This window comes from Phyllostomus hastatus, unplaced genomic scaffold, assembly GCF_019186645.2.
Source record: "Phyllostomus hastatus isolate PE091 unplaced genomic scaffold, TTU_PhHast_1.1 phas_scaffold_60, whole genome shotgun sequence".
In the NCBI taxonomy this organism is placed as follows: domain Eukaryota; kingdom Metazoa; phylum Chordata; class Mammalia; order Chiroptera; family Phyllostomidae; genus Phyllostomus; species Phyllostomus hastatus.
The window spans coordinates 471822-487586 of NW_025334038.1; the positions used below are offsets into that span (position 1 = coordinate 471822).

The following is a 15765-nucleotide window of genomic DNA, read 5'->3' on the forward strand; positions in this document are numbered from 1 at the left end:
TGAACAGATACATGCAGAAAAATGAAACTAGATCACATTTTTACACCACGGATAAGAATAAATTCAAAGTGGATAAAACACTTAAATGGTAGACTTGAATTCATAAAAATCCTAGAAGAAAACATAGGCAGTAAAATCTCAGACATTGTTCATGGCAACACTTTTTCTGATATATAGTCTGAGGCAAGAGAAACAAAAGAAAAAATAAGTAAATGGGACTACATCAAACTAAAAAGTTTTTGCATGGCAAAGGAGCCCATTTGTGAGTCCCATTTGGGATTCTCCGTGCTTCCTGGACTTGTATGTCTATTTCCTTTGCCAGGTTAGAGAAGTTTTTCATCATTATTTTTTCAAATAGGTTTTCAATTTCTTGCTCTCTTGTCCTTCCAGAACCTCCGTGATGCAAACATTGGTACACTTGAATTTTTCCCAGAGTCTCCTTATGCTATCCTCATGTTTTTGGGATTTCAGCTTCTTTTGCCATTCTGATTGTTTTTTTGCTTCTTTATATTCCAATTTGCCAATTTAAATCAACAGCCATATCTCCTGTCCTGTTGATGCCCTCTAAATTATTCTTCATTTCAGTTAATGTAGCCTTCATTTCTGACTGGTTCTTTTTTATGGTTTCCATGTCCTTTTTTATGCTGTTGAAGTTCTCATTAAGTTTACTGAGCATCCTTATAATTGAACTCTGCATCTAGTAGATTGCTTGTCACCATTTTGTTTGGTTCTTTTTCTGGAGTTTTGTTCTGTTCTTTCATTTGGACATCTTTCTTTGTCTTCCCATTTTGGCGACCATCCTGGGTTTGTTTCTATGTAATCAGTAGAGCTATTATGTCTCCTGGGCTTGGTAGAGTGGCCTAACGTATTAACTGTTCTATAGTGTCCAGTGGCACAGCCTCACTGATCTTCCAAGCTTGCATTCCAGGTATGCACCCCCACCCCTTGTGGGCTGTGTACACTCTGGTAGTTGAACCTTGATTATTATTGGCATGCCAAAGGGAGGGATTTACCCTTAGGCTGATTGGCTGTATGAACTGGTTGCCACCACTGACCACCATGGAGTATCAGTTGTGTAGGGACTCACTCCACCGAGCAGGACTTACTTCAGCAGGGCTCTGGAGCTCACTGAATCTACCCCTCAAATCTATCACTTTTGGAGGTGGTTTGGTGGTGCTTTGATGTGGTCCAAAGCTGTCTACTGCTTGTGCTGGCTCTGGGGACTTTAAGGAGGTGCAGGCCAAGGTCAGCTTTGGGCCACCTGACATGAGCTATGAAGCTATATGCAGAAGCTACTTGTATTGGGCTTAGAGGTGCCCAGGTGAGGCCAGTCTGTGAACCAAGGTCCACTGCTAATAGTATGAGGCCTGGGAGACCTATCAAGAGGTACTGGGTATGCTGAGGCCAGACACTACTTGTTTAAGAGATTTTAGAAAAGTCTGAAGCATTAGCCAAGACAGGTTGTTCATATGGAAAAGCCATTGGAAATAGCTTGAGTGGACCATCAGGTTGGTTGGGGTAGGGTCTCAGAGAATCACCAGGGATGAACAGTTTGAGCCTGGTTGATGGAGACTCAGATACAGCACTCCCCCATGCTGGCTTTTTGTGTGTGGGGAGGGTCTCAGAATACTGCTTCTCTCCCCCTAGCTTTCTTCCTTATGCCAGACAATTCAGGTATATGTTCTTGCTGCCTTTCAAGCTGTAGGCCCAGCCCTGGAGCTCAGAGGGTGTGGCTAATAAGTCCATGTACAGGCCCTTTAAGAGAAACTGCCTGTGACTCCAGCAGTCCACCATCTCACTCAGCCACAATCCTTACTGGTTTTTACAGCCAAAAGTTATGGGGACTTGTCTTTCTGGCCCTAGAAAACAGGGTTGGGGTTGGTGCTGATATGGAGCTGGGACACCTTGCTCCTCAAGAGGTACCTCTGCAGCCATGATATCCCTCCCAAGTTTTATACACCCCATGGTGTGGGATCAGGCCATTCTTCATCTCTGCCCATACTATCAGTCTCATTGTGGCTTCTTCTTTAAATATCTAGTTGTAAGATTCATTCAGCTAGATTTCAGGTGATTCTGAATGGTGGCTATTCTGTTTGGTCATAATTTTGATGTGGTTTTGGGAGGATACAAGTACTGCATTTACCTATTTTGCCATCTGAACCAGAATTCAATGCCCCCCTACTCTTAAAACTAAATTCCTCCAGCAAATTACCTATCTTTTCTCTTGCCAATTCTATTCCTACCATTCTTTTTTGAACTGATTCCAATCAGGCCTTCATCTTCACTTCTCCAATATTGTAGCCAATGGTCAATTGTAGACCCTTGGCTGTTCACTTGGTGGCTCTTCCTGATATCCTTTCTTGGTTTCCTTATATTTTAGTGGCTGCTCTTTCTATCCTCTTTGGTTTCATTACCATTTCAATCCCTAAGTGCTGGAGTGCTCCAGATAGTGGATCCTTAGATAGTCTTTAAAAATTTGTGTATAGTCAACATCTAGATGATTTCAAGGTTTTAAATTCTCTCTACATACTGATGTCTCCCAAATCTACATAACTAGCCTGGGACTTAACATCTCAAAAATTAATCTCTTCCCATTTTTCCCTATTTAAGTGTCAACTCCATTCTTCAAATTGCTCAGGCCAAAATTTTGGAATTCATCTAACTCTCCTTTTACTCGCACCCTGTATCAACTAATTAATCAATTAAATCCTGTGTACCATGTTACCTGGATACCTCCAGATACCTCACCTCTCCACTGCTTGCATTTTAAGCCACCCACCATTGTCTCTCAGTTGGAGGACTGCAGCAACCTCCTAAGTTGCACCCTCTTGGTCCCCTACAATCTGTTCTCAAAACAGAAGCTAAAGTCATTATTTAAAAAATAGAAGGCAAATCATCTTCTCTGCTGAAAACCTTCCAATGTCTTCCCCTCATTAGTCCTCACAATGCCCTAAATTCCTACACAATTTGGTATCCTGTTACCTATAACCTCATTTCCTACTTTTCTTCTCTCATACTCTGCTTCTGCCACCCTGGCCTCTTTTCTGTTCTTAGGATGTAGCAGACATCCTCTTGCATCAGAATAATTTATGCACTTTCCATTCTTTCCACTGGAACACTCTTTTCCCAGATAAAGTACATTTCTTTTTCCATTGTTTATTTCAGATCTTTGCTAAATTTGCTTCTCAGTGAGTCACCCACTCTCCTTGTCCTAATTAAACAGAAATCTCTTCCCTCTGTACTCATCATTTCCCCCTCACTACTTCATTCTTCCCACAATACTTATCCTACTTGATATATATATTACTTTTCTATATCCTGTCAAAACAGGGATTTTTCTCTGCTCTCCTAAGTGTCTGGCACACAGTTGGTACACAATAATTTTCAGTGTATGAATGCTATTTATAATGCTTATGTCCTCTGCCTCATTGTGTAAATAGCATTAGCTTCATGGAATTTGGGTATTTTGAGAAAGATGAAACTGATGGAATAGAAACACTGTCCATTCAGACTATGGTGTCTATCTTTGTAAGGGACCCTAAAGCAGAGCGAGAATTATGGAGGTCCAGATTTCAGTGGCAGTCTTGGCATCGACCAGCCATATGACATGGGGTAAATAATATTTCCTTTCTGGACCTCAATTTTCTCATCTGCCAAAAGATTATTGCTTTAAATGATCTCACAGGAAGTTTGAGAATGTAAAATCCAAGAGGAAGTATTAAGCATAAAGTGGTATGTTTTATTATTTTTTATTACCTAGAAAGATATAGTTACATGGTATTTTATATTTTTTTTAAGACAATAAACATACCTGGAGTCAAACCTCAGTGTTCTTTAGGGACCTTAGAAGATACAGTTTTACTGTGTTAAACTCTTAAACGATTCAGTATTTTGACAGAAATCTCTTGGTGCCAGCCTATTCTTTCTTCTGAGAAAATTCACTCTTGACATGTGAAATATTTTCTTTGAATATTCTTGCCCAAACCAGTGAGTAGTCAGTGCCCATGGGTGCTGAGCTCCCGGTTTTATTTCATAATTACTTGTGTGTGTGTGTGTGTGTGTATGGTTGGTGAGCCTCCCTTCAGCCCATCTGTAACCCCAAACCTTGATTTTCACACCTATAAAATGCAGCCAATAACTGGCTCATGTTTATCTTGATGCCTTCAGTGATATAGCAATAATTTATCTAAAGTGGTAATCAATGCCTAGCTTATCTTAAAGGCTCCATAAATGCTTTATTAAGCTTCCATAGTCAGCATCACTTTCTGAAACAGTTCTTTCCCCAAGTGGAGGGTCTGACACAGTATGGATTTATCCCCCTGATTTCAAAATCTTCCCCATCCTATTTAAAGCCAGGTCTCAAAGAGATATTTGCATGGCCATGTTCATTGTAGCATTATTCACAATAACCAAAAGGTATAAGCAACCCAAGTGTCCATCATGGTATATATACACACAGTGAAATATTATTCAACATTAAAAAAAGGAAGGAAATTCTGACACACAACATAAACATTGAAGACATTATGTTAGGTGACATAAGGCAGTCACAATGAAACAAATATGTCTGTATGATTCCACTTACATAAGGCATCTTAGTAGTCAAATTTATACAAAGAGTAGAATGGTGGTTGCCAGGAGCGGGGGCAGGAGGAAAGAGGGACAGGTATAGAATTCGTTTTGTAAGAGGAGTTATGGTTATGCTGCATGGCACTGTAAATGCCCTTACTCTACTGTACACTTAAAAACGGTTAAAATGATATTTTGTTTATTTACAACTAAAAATTAAAAAATTCCCCATCCCATTCATCAAACCTTACTTTCCACTCGTCATATTGGATTGGCTGAACAGTCCATTTAGTTTTTCCCATAAATAAAAGATCCATCTTTCATTTTCACCAATAACTTATATTGAGTTGGATATTTTCAGTATGTCGGCTAGCTCCTGCATGGTATAACATTGTTTTCAATTAATGTCTTGATTGCTATCATCTTCAACTGGTCTACTCAACCGTGAAACATCATCCAGCAAATCACCAGCATGAAACTTTGTAAACCCCCTCTTACACATTCCATCAGTCACAGCACCTTCTCTGTACACTGCATGATCTTACCTTTCTTGAAATAATAAAGCACAATATGCCAAAAATGTTGCATATTATCTTCCATCAACAATATTAAAATGGCTCCACATTCACTGATTTTGTTTTTTAAATGCACACTGACATGACAGCTGTCACAATACAATCTAACAAAATGTTTTAAATTAAGTTAAAGACAACCAAGTGCTACTGTTAGGGTGGCTGGTGATATGTGCTGTGAAAGAACTCACAAAGAGCAGAGCGTAAAGATTTTATTCTCTCTCCAAGACAGGAGAAGATCATGGTGTGGAGAGATACACTAGCATTGAGGAGTGGGGGTTTTGAGCTTTTACTGACTTATAATAGGAGTATAAATGGGTGGGGCGGTTGCTGTTGGGAGGCCCGAGCTGTTGGGGGGAGTTGTAACCTGAGGTTTTGGTTGGTTTTTGCATAAGCTGCCGTTTGTACCAATGCTATCTTCTGCCTGTAGTCGTATGGAGTGGTTAGTCAAGTTCTGTTCTTGCTTTGCAGTAATTTCCAGCTTTGGAGACATAAGCTCAGAAGAGTAAAAGACAATCTTGTTTAAAAAGCTCATAGGCCTATTTGGCAAGTGTGGCAAGTGGTGCCAAAATAGCAAATTGCACTGGCTTTATCCTTTCTGCTATTAGAGCCACCTACGAAAACAAACAAACAAACAAACAAACGAACGAACGAACTTTTTGGTCAACCCAATATATGCATTTTGCCTTCAAATTGGTCTCTTTATTACTGCCAGTCCCTGAGCCTTTGTCCCATGGTTTCTCCTCTGGAAGGCTTTTTTCATAACCTATCCATTTTCAAAAGGGTGCTTGCACTTTCTACCCAAAGATGTTACCTTTTCTGGATTCCAGTGATCACATTCCTATGTCATTCCTATTTCTACGGACTACAGTCCTCCCTTTTCCGCACTACGCAGAGGGGGCTACCCATGTTTTTTTTGTTTTAGCTTAGTCTCTCCACCATAACATTTAAGTCCCTGGGCATTCTCTTACCATTCTCTCCCACCCTTTTGCCAAAACATACACAATTCGTCAGCGTGCATAACCAGTGAAAAGTCAATGCACTAGACACCCAGATGGAGGGAAGTCAACACATACTCTTAAGGGTTATTTCCAGGAGACGGTGTATAATCGCACACAAAGCTTACAATGTCAAACTACTGAGGAGCGCAAAGTCTTTAAGCGGCAAAAACTGGGTCCTTTAGGATCCTTGAATGCAGCCTTATAACTTGCGCAGCCCTACAACTTGCACAGCCTTCTGGTCTCTGAAACGCCTTCCCACACAGTACCATTGGAGAATTATTCGAGTTACGGCAGAAGCAGCGTTGAGTACACGGTCAAGTAAAAAGAGCTTATCCCAAAGTTCTTCGACGACTCCAGCGGGTACGCCGCTCCAAATAGGGCAAAGAACCACTAAAATGTTCTTCTTCCGGTTCAAGAGTCCACGCAACATTAGAAGAGATAAGGGACGTGGGGTACGGAAGGTCGCAGGGCACAATTTACTTCACCCTAGTCGTCCTGAACGCGTGCCAACGAGAACTGAAAAGGCAAACATTTCCCTCAGGTTTTAGACCCTCGACCGGAGGGAATTCCAGCCAGACGGCTTTTATGCTGGTTGCTACTTAGCTGTACTCACCATAGTAGGGCTTTCTAGTGTCCTATTGCTTGGGCGCTTAGATGCGACCCTAATTGTGTAGCTTGAGTTTTGTCGCAAGTTCCTCAGCGGCCCAGCTGCACCCAGGCCACCTATGGGTCCCTATCAGGGTCAACTAATGTTCTCTGAGGAGGCGAGCGCTCCCAGGATTTTCAGTTTACGAAGCTCCGTGCAGCCAAGCGGGAGCCTGCGCGGGGTATTACGTTAGAGAAGCAGCGCCTCTCTGGTCTCCGTTTACACTCTATGGTCCAGCTGGGTCGGTGGTGGTAAGGGGAGGGGAAAGGAAAAGGGAGAGCGCACTGCGCAGGCGTTCTCTCTTTCTCTCTCTTTCTCTCTCCCTCTCTCTCACTCACACACGCACACACACACACACACACACACACACACACACACACTCTTTCTTTCTCTTTTTTTAATACCAGCACCAAGCACTTAACCTCATTAGGGTGGAGGAGAAGGCGGTGGCGGTCTGGTAAGGCAGCTGCAACTACAACGAATAATATGGCTGTAAGTACCCGGTTAGGGCTAGGAGATTCAGACCCCAGTCCTCCCTTGCCCCTTGCCTCCTCCCCCGCGGTGGAGGGCGCTGGGACTGGGTGGGGGCGATGTTCTGTGCCCTTTTGGGTTCTTGTATACACTTTGCGGAGGAGGGGGCGGCCCTAGGTGGGAAGCCCGGTGAGGAGCGGGATGGGAGGGTTGTTTTCCCAGCCAGTAGTTTGCTGATTCCTGGCCGATGTGCAAAGGTGGGGGTGGGGGTGGGGGTGGGGGTGGGGGTGAGGCGGCGGCTGTGAGGTCAGCTTTGCTTTGTGTGCCCCTTTCTCTTTTCTTGTCCCAGACTCCACCCCTGACCTGAGTCACCCTGGCTGGGTAGGAGAAGACAGCGCACCCCAAGTCGCTTTTGAAAAGAGCCCGGAATTGCGAGGGGAGGGGTCAAGGGAGAGAAACCTACTACAGCTAGTCGCAGAGTGATGGGTGTGGAGAAGGATCCAGAGGGAAAGGGTATGGGGGAAGCCGGAGGCCGGGGCTTCCAGCCCAGCCAGACAAAAGCTGCGGCTCTGAGCCGAGCAGCGGGCCTGGCGGGATGCGGAGGGAGTCCCCTTGGTCCCTGAGGCCCACAGATAGCTTCTTTCGGAACCTGTTAAAGTGGACAAGTGCTGAGTGAAGCCTTGTGCAGCCCCTTCAACTTGCCTTTGTTGTTCTTTGGTATTGGCAGGGACGCTGTGACGAAGACGAGTGTGTGATCTTGCATTTTAGCCTGGTTAGGTACAATGGAGCTAATCGAATTTTGCTTTCTATTTGCCTAGCCGATCGGATGAGTATGGGGTTTTCCAGAGTCTAACTTATTACATAATATTTTTTTAAAATAGTTGTGTTTGTTTCTAAAATTTAAAAAAAAATTAGGCGGAGCCTTAAAGCATGTTTTGCTGCGTCGGGGTGAGTTTCTCTTTCTTCGGGTTCGTTCATTAAATATTGACCGTTCGTAGAACCTGTGAGCTCTTTAAACATGATACTTTAATTTGTAGATGTGGCAGTGAAAGCTTCAGATTCTCTAGTCCTTTGGGAGGCAGTGATGCAGAAGCGTCAGGAAGGAGAAATAGTTGCGTGCTGCCATGTGCCTGGCGGGTTCCACAGTAGGTTATGAATTCTAGCCTTAGAAGTTGTTTTTATTATTACCATTATGAGATTATTAATTAATAGTGACGTATACTGAGCACTTGGTATGAGGAGTTCTGGAGAGGGCTCGTTTTGCTCATCAAGGGAGTGGGAGAATAGTAACATTGACTTACACAGACCGTATGTAATAGGTAGCAAAAGTAACACTACTGTGTCCCAGAGTTACTCAGTATTATTTATCTTCTCCTTTTGCTAAGAAAGATTTAAATTTTGGTGAGCTGTTTGCTTATTCAACTTTGTAAAATTGTGTAACTCCCCCCTCCTTTTAGCAATTGTTACTCAAATCTCCCTTTCTGTAATTCATTGTTTATCTACCAACGTGTTTAGATTTTTAAAGTTTTAATTTTTACTGAGTTTTAAGCCATAGCTTTATATTATCTCAGCTAAGTTAAAAATCCTTTGAAGAGACTGTTGGTGGAGATATCAAATATTGTATCTCCCTGTAATAGTCTAAGTGGCAAATAAAGAGAGGGTGGAGGTATTAAGTATTGTATCTCCATGTTATGATCTAAGTGACAAAGAAAAAGTCTTTGCTAAACTTAGATTTTTGTGTTAGAACTGAAAACCCAGGTCTACTGTGTCAGGATTTTGGCTACAGACTCAACTTGATGTAGAAGAGGTAAGCATTTTTTTTACTAATATGAAGCAAAAATCTGACACTTGGTGCGTTGTGCTTCATTAAGTGCTGTGATAGAATCTCTTCAGAGTAGTTCAGATGATGGGAACTTGCTTTTTATAGAGGAAGATTTCATATCCTTAAAATAGTTTGACAGGGATGTTGAGAAATAATTTTGACTAGAACATTAAGTTTATTGTTCAAATGTGAATTTGAATGTGAATGTGAATTTTGCTTCAGTCTTTTGTTAATTTTATTTTCTTAAGTGACTTAGTCTCATGATTTATAAATTGGGTGAGATAGTTTCTTGGGTTGGAGGCTTAAATTTGTTTTTTGAAACTCCATGTAGTCATAGCAGTCTACTACTTACAGTTTTTAGATTATTATGTAGTACTTTTATTTTGTAGTACTATTAGTAAATATTATAACCATTGAAGGGATTATAAATATTAGAGTTGAGTTATTGAAACCATCAGTTTGTCATATTAAATAGTGAAAAGAATAGATAGTAGCGAAAAATAACAACTGTTTAAATACAATCATATAAAAGATTTCCTAGCAGATAAGAGAAAGATCTATTAGTTGTAAAAACAAACAAACAAACAAAAAACCCCACACAACTAAGTAAAGAAGAAATTACTGATTAAATGGTTTTTGGTTTGTAAAGTGTAATTTAAGAAATTAATCTTTTTATGCCCTGGCTGGTGTGGCTCAGTGGTTTGAGTGCTGGCCTACAAATCAAAAGGTCGCTGGTTTGATTCCCAGTCAGGACACAGGTCTGAGTTGGGGGCAGGGTACCTGGTGGGAGGCATTCGGGAGGCAACCACACATTGATGTTTCTCTCTCTTTCTCCCTCCCTTTCCCTCTGTCTAAGAAGAAATAAAATCTTAAATTAATCTTTTTTTTTTTAATGCAGTGCAATCAGGGACATTCACGAAATGTATGTGTAACTAAATGGTCTCTAAAGGACTTAAGTTTCAGCACTAGAATTCATTAATTGTTTCACCACCCGAGGGGTTCTCTGTTCCCTTATGCTCAGATCTGTACTGCCACACTGAATGCTTTCCCCCCCATAGATTCTATGGCAGCTTCAGATTCTGCCTTTCCTCATAGATCCCTAAAGATCTAGCTCAAAATGGCAGCATTTCTTCCTTAACATTTTTGTTGACTTTCTTCCTGTGTCCTTGCTGTTTTCTGTTGTATATATTTCTTATTTTCCTCCTTGGATGCTCACTCCTGTGCATTTACTCTTGTCTAGATCCTTGAGGGCACTATGAGTTTGTAGACACTTTGTGGTATCCTCTGTTGCTTACTCCTGAGTCTTGTGTAACTAGTCACTATGTAATGTATGAAAGAATAAATCAGCCCTGGTTGGTGTGGCTCAGTGGATTGAGCGCCAGCCAGTGAACCAAAAGATAGCTGGTTCAGTTCGCAGTCGTAGCACATGCCTAGGTTGTGGGCCAGGTCCCCAGTAGGGGTGCACGAGAGGCAACCACACAATGATGTTTCTTTCCCTCTCTTTCTCCTTCCCTTCCTCTCTCTCTGAAAGTAAATAAGTAAAATTTTTCAGAAAAAAGAACAAATGAATGTATTATAACTTAGAATAATAGAAATTGAGCCTTAGGCAAGTTTTTAGAGGCCCTGTATTCCAGCATCCTTCTGTTTACTATAGTTTGATCATCAGCCTCAAACTGCAGACATATTTCATTGTTACTGGACAGGTCTTAGTTGCTAGAAAGGTATTTTATGAAATTACCACAATTTCCACCTCCCCTTTTTACCTGTTGATTTTAATTATCCCCTCCGAAACAACATTTCATTTCCTAGGACAGTCATCAGGCCCTTTCTAGATGTATTGATTAATTAAAGTATTAAACCCTTTCTTTTGTTAGGCACCAGATACCAGGAGAATACAGTTGAAGACATACATGGCCCTCACATTTCAGGGACTCACAATCTAGGACAGACAGATAGAATGTTATGAATAGATGCTGTTATGCTGGAGGTATGTAAATCCATCCTGGTTTAATAGGATTTCAGCATGCTTTCTTTAGGCAACTCTGTTTTTGTTAGAGTCTTTTAAATGCAGTGTTTGAAATAAAACAATTTGATTTGACCTGACCAGTGTATACAGCTATTGTCTTAGGTTAGGAATGATTTTCATTGTACATCTGGCTTTGCCACTTAACTAGCTCTGTGACATTGTGCCTTGGGCTAGTTAAATCATCTCTTTGTATCTTAATGTTTTCACTTATAAAATGAGGGTGAAGGGAGGATGATTTTAGTAGTAGTGCCTCCTTAAGGAGTTTTTACAAGGATTAAAGATAATATATGTAAAGTGCTGAGAATAGTGGCTAACATATAATAAATGGGTTAATACATAACATGTACAATTAATGTTAATAATAATGTAGTAGTAGTAGCAGCAGTAATCAAGTTACCAGAGTCACTTGGAGAGCTTTTTAAAATATAAATGGCCTGGCCTCATTTACTTATTTCTGTCTAGCTAGAGATATTTGGTTAGTTAAGTCTGAATGGAGCCTGGGCAACCCCAGTTTTTAACAATGCCTAGTTGACTCTTAAAATCCCCAAAGTTTGAGAACCCTGCACTCTGTATTAGTATTGTTAGTCCTTGCATTGGCTTTTACAAATTTAAAAACGTACCAAGTAATATGTGAATAGAGTTTCCTAAAAGATTAGAATAGTGCAGATAAAGTGAAATACATGACTCCAGATCCCAGGACCCTTGGGAAGCATCCACTTACTATCAGTTTGGAACTTGTCCTTATAAACACTGTTGACCTTTTTTTGTAGCTACATATGTATGAATTCATAATAATAGCCAGAATTAAGGGGGGAAGACCCTTTTTTTCAAAGCACTTTTTAAAAAAATTTTTTATTTATTTATTTTTAGAGAGGGAAGGGAGGGAGAAAGAGAGAGAGAGAGAGAAACATCAATGTGCAGTTGCTGGGGGCTGTGGCCTGCAACCAAGGCATGTGCCCTGACTGGGAATCAAACCTGCGACACTTTGGTTCGCAGCCCGTGCTCAGTCCACTGAGCTATGCCAGCCAGGGCTCAAAGCACTTTTTAAAAAATATTTTGATTATGCTATTACAGTTGTCCCATTACGCCCCTCCATCCTGCACACCCTCCTCCACCCACATTCCCCCCTTTAGTTCATGTCCATGTGTCATAAGTTGTTTAGCTCCTACATTTCCCATACTATTCTTGCCCCTCCCCTGTCTATTTTCTACCTACCACCTATGCTACTTTTTCTCTGTACCTTTTCCCCCTCTCTGGTCCTCCCACTCCCCTGTTGCTAACCCTCCATGTGATCTCCATTTCTGTGGTTCTGTTCCTGTTCTAGTTGTTTGCTTTGTTTTTGTTTTAGGTGTGGTTGTTAATAATTGTGAGTTTGATGTCATTTTACGGTACATGTTTTTTTATCTTCTTTTTCTTAGAAAAGTCCCTTTAACATTTCATATAATAAGGGCTTGATGATGATGAACTCCTTTAACTTGACCTTATCTGAGAAGCACTTTATCTGCCCTTCCATTCTAAAGGAAAGCTTTGCTGGATAGAGCAATCTGGGATGTAGGTTCTTGCCTTTCATGATTTGGAATACTTCTTTCCAGCCCCTTCTTGCCTGTAAGGTCTCTTTTGAGAAATCTGCTGACAGTCTGATGGGAACTCCTTTGTAGGTTACTGCCTCCTTACTTGCTGCTTCTAGGATTCTCTCCTTCATTTTTACCTTGGCTGATGTAATTGTGATGTACCTTGGTGTGTTCCTCCTTGGGTCCAACTTCTTTGGGACTCTCTGAGCTTCCTGGACCTCCTGGAAGTCTATTTCCTTTGCCAGAATGGGGAAGTTCTTTTTTAGTATTTGTTCAAGTAAGTTTTCCACTTGTTGCAATTCCTCTTCCCCTTCTGGTACCCCTATAATTTGGATGTTGGAACATTTAAAGATGTCCTGGAGGTTCCTAAGCCTCTCTTCATTTTTTTTGAATTCTTATTTCTTTATTCTTTTCTGTGTGATTGTTTCTTTTTTCCTTCTGGTCCATTCCACTGATGTGTGACCCAGCTTGCTTTCCATCACTGTTGGTTCCCTGTGTATTTTTCTTCATTTCACTTAGTGTAGCCTTCATTTTTTCATCTAATTTGCGACCAAAATCAACCAATTCTGTGAGCTTCCTGATCACCAGTGTTTTGAACTGTGCATCTGATAGGCTGGCTATCACTCGGTTGCTTAAAGGGATGGGTTCTGGGGCTTTCATTTGTTTTTATGTTTGAGCCATCTCTTTGTTTGTTTGTTTGTTTGTTTTTGGTCTTGTTGAGTCTGTCATGTAGTGAGGGGCGGAGCCTTAGGTGTTCACCAGGGTGGGGCAACCCAGTTGCTGGGTTGTGACACTGTATGTGGGGACGAGGGCTGTGAGGGAACAATGGTGCTTGCTCCTCTCTCTGCCGATTTCAGCCCCTTCTGCCGCTTCCCTTAAGCAAACCGGACCTTTCTGGTGCTGATTCCCGTGTGGGTGGGTTTGTGCACCAGGTCGGACTTTCCAAAGACTTCAGCTGGGAGTCTGCCCGTGCGCCTCAGCCCCCACAGGTTTTTTCAGTCAGTGCCCCCAGGCTCTGTTTCCCAGTGCTGGGATCCTGGGTTGTGCACAGTGCCTTGCTTCACACTTGCCGCCTCACTAGGTCTGCCAGTTGCCACCCCTTGGCTGGGGTCTGCCAGCTGCTGTTTGCGTGCCCAGGGTCTGCTCGCTGCGGACTTACATGCCTGGTCCCAATGCTCTTTGTGCCACGAGACCCCTCTCTGCCTGGCTTCCTGGCTTCGCCCCTCCTACTGGTCTGGATGAACGGGTCTATTTTAAGTCCTTGGTTGTCTGACTTCCATACAGTTCAATTTTCTGTCAGTTCTGGTTGTTATTCTGTTTCTAAATTGTTGTTGTCCCTATCTTGGTTGTGTGAGGAAGCACAGTGTGTCTACCTATGCCTCCATCTTGGCCGGAAGTCCTTCAAAGCACTTTTAATATACATAATCTTATTTGTTCCCTTTCAAATCCTGTGAGGTAGGTAGGTCATCCTGTCAGTTTATAGGTAAGAAACCAAGACCCCCAAGTTAAATTCTAATATGGGGTAGAGCTAGGATGAGAAACTAGACCTTTTGTTTCTTAGCTTAGTGTTTTTTTTCATATTGTAAACTGTTTCTTAACTACATGATTTTGTTGGTTTATATTAAAGTAGGGGTTCATAAAGTCTTCTGATCTTTTTGCCATGTGAATAGCTGCTAAAACCGTATTTCCTGTTACTTTTTTGTGTATTTATGCTCGCTATTTAAAAATGTAAATTCAGGGTTTAATAGTTACATATACCTATTAAGATTTATCTTTTTGTGAAAAAAAAACAAACAAACAAACGTAGAACTGGCCATGTGGTCATCTGTTGGCATGGCACATTTTGGTGAGCTTATCTTCCTTCAGGATAACTTTCCACCTGCTTCTATAACTGTTGTCCATTTTCTTGTTAAGCAGAATCAGTAAAATGTATTTATAGTTTTATTACAATAATATAGCAATAATACAGAAAGTTCAGAGACCAGAAAACCCACATTAATCCATTCTAATACAAGCTGATTTTTCTAATCTGTCACCTTTGGGGCTGTCCATATGTTCTTACTTTGTAGAAAGTAATTTTAGGTCTTTCATGTATAATGAATAGTTTCCATGTAATGACATAGTATGCACTATGTTAATATTTAATAGCTTTGTCATACTTGAATTGGTATGGCAAATTTTGGTAAACGGATCCTTGACATGCAGGTATCTTATACATATATATCACAACAGTGACTCTCTTTTTAAATATAGTTGGTTTCTTTTGTGTTGTTTTATTTATGATAAATTCAAAGTGAGATTATTGGATGATTTTTAATACACATTACCTGAGCAACAAGTTGTACCAGTTAATAATTTTCTTAGCAATCCAAGGTTGTAGCAGTTTCACCAGCTTCTTTTTTTTACTCTGTGGGGTGTATAATGTACATTATTTTTCTTTTTCATTTCTTGTATTTTAAAAAAGTATAAGCAATAATGACAGACTTTTATATGAACCCACGATATGCAGTTTTTTTTTATATTCTGTGCAGGTGATCTCCCTTACTTGGTTTCCCCTCCTGCCCTGTACTGCCAAAGATAGTGCATTTCTAGATAGGTATGGAGGAAAATGCTTCCTTTGCTTTGGGTGGCAGATTGGTCTTTTGTCAGCATCAGAATGTAATTAACATTTTTGTGGCCTACCTTCAAGTGTTTTTTTACACAGTTGTGCTCAAGGGCCATGCTTGAAATATAGGGTGGGGCAAAAATAGGTTTACAGTTGAATATATGGAAAAGTAATACAATGATTAATAAACAATACAAGAATAGATTGTGTTTTGAGTACTTAATACTGTAAACTTACTTTTGCCCCACCCTGTATTTAGTAATAAGAATGTTTGGTGGTAGAGTTGAGGCATCTGCTTTTTTATCAGGTTTACCAGGTGATTCTGATGCCACCAAAGTTTGAATGCTGCCTCAGGCCTACTTTCTAGCTAACATTCTGCTCAGTTTCCTCATAGTGTGTCTTTCCTATGGGTAGAGGCAGACTCTTATGAAGGAAGGGTTGCTCAGACATGCAGACAGAGGCCTGTTGTATAGAGAATGAAT

At 41.0% G+C, this 15765-nt stretch overlaps 1 protein-coding gene across 31 annotated transcripts in view; it reads left to right on the forward strand.

The window, feature by feature from the left end:
* Positions 1-7117: 7117 nt before the first annotated feature.
* The window catches only part of CLASP1 (cytoplasmic linker associated protein 1), a 286688-nt gene continuing 278040 nt past the window's right edge, over positions 7118-15765 (forward strand). For 11 of the 31 annotated variants that reach the window (XM_045826139.1, XM_045826144.1, XM_045826145.1 and 8 more), the window contains exon 1: positions 7120-7280. The gene's annotated coding sequence lies outside the window, so the exon portion shown is untranslated. Of the gene's footprint in view, positions 7281-15765 lie in introns of all 31 variants that reach the window. The other 20 variants (XM_045826140.1, XM_045826130.1, XM_045826133.1 and 17 more) reach the window with 5 other exon arrangements.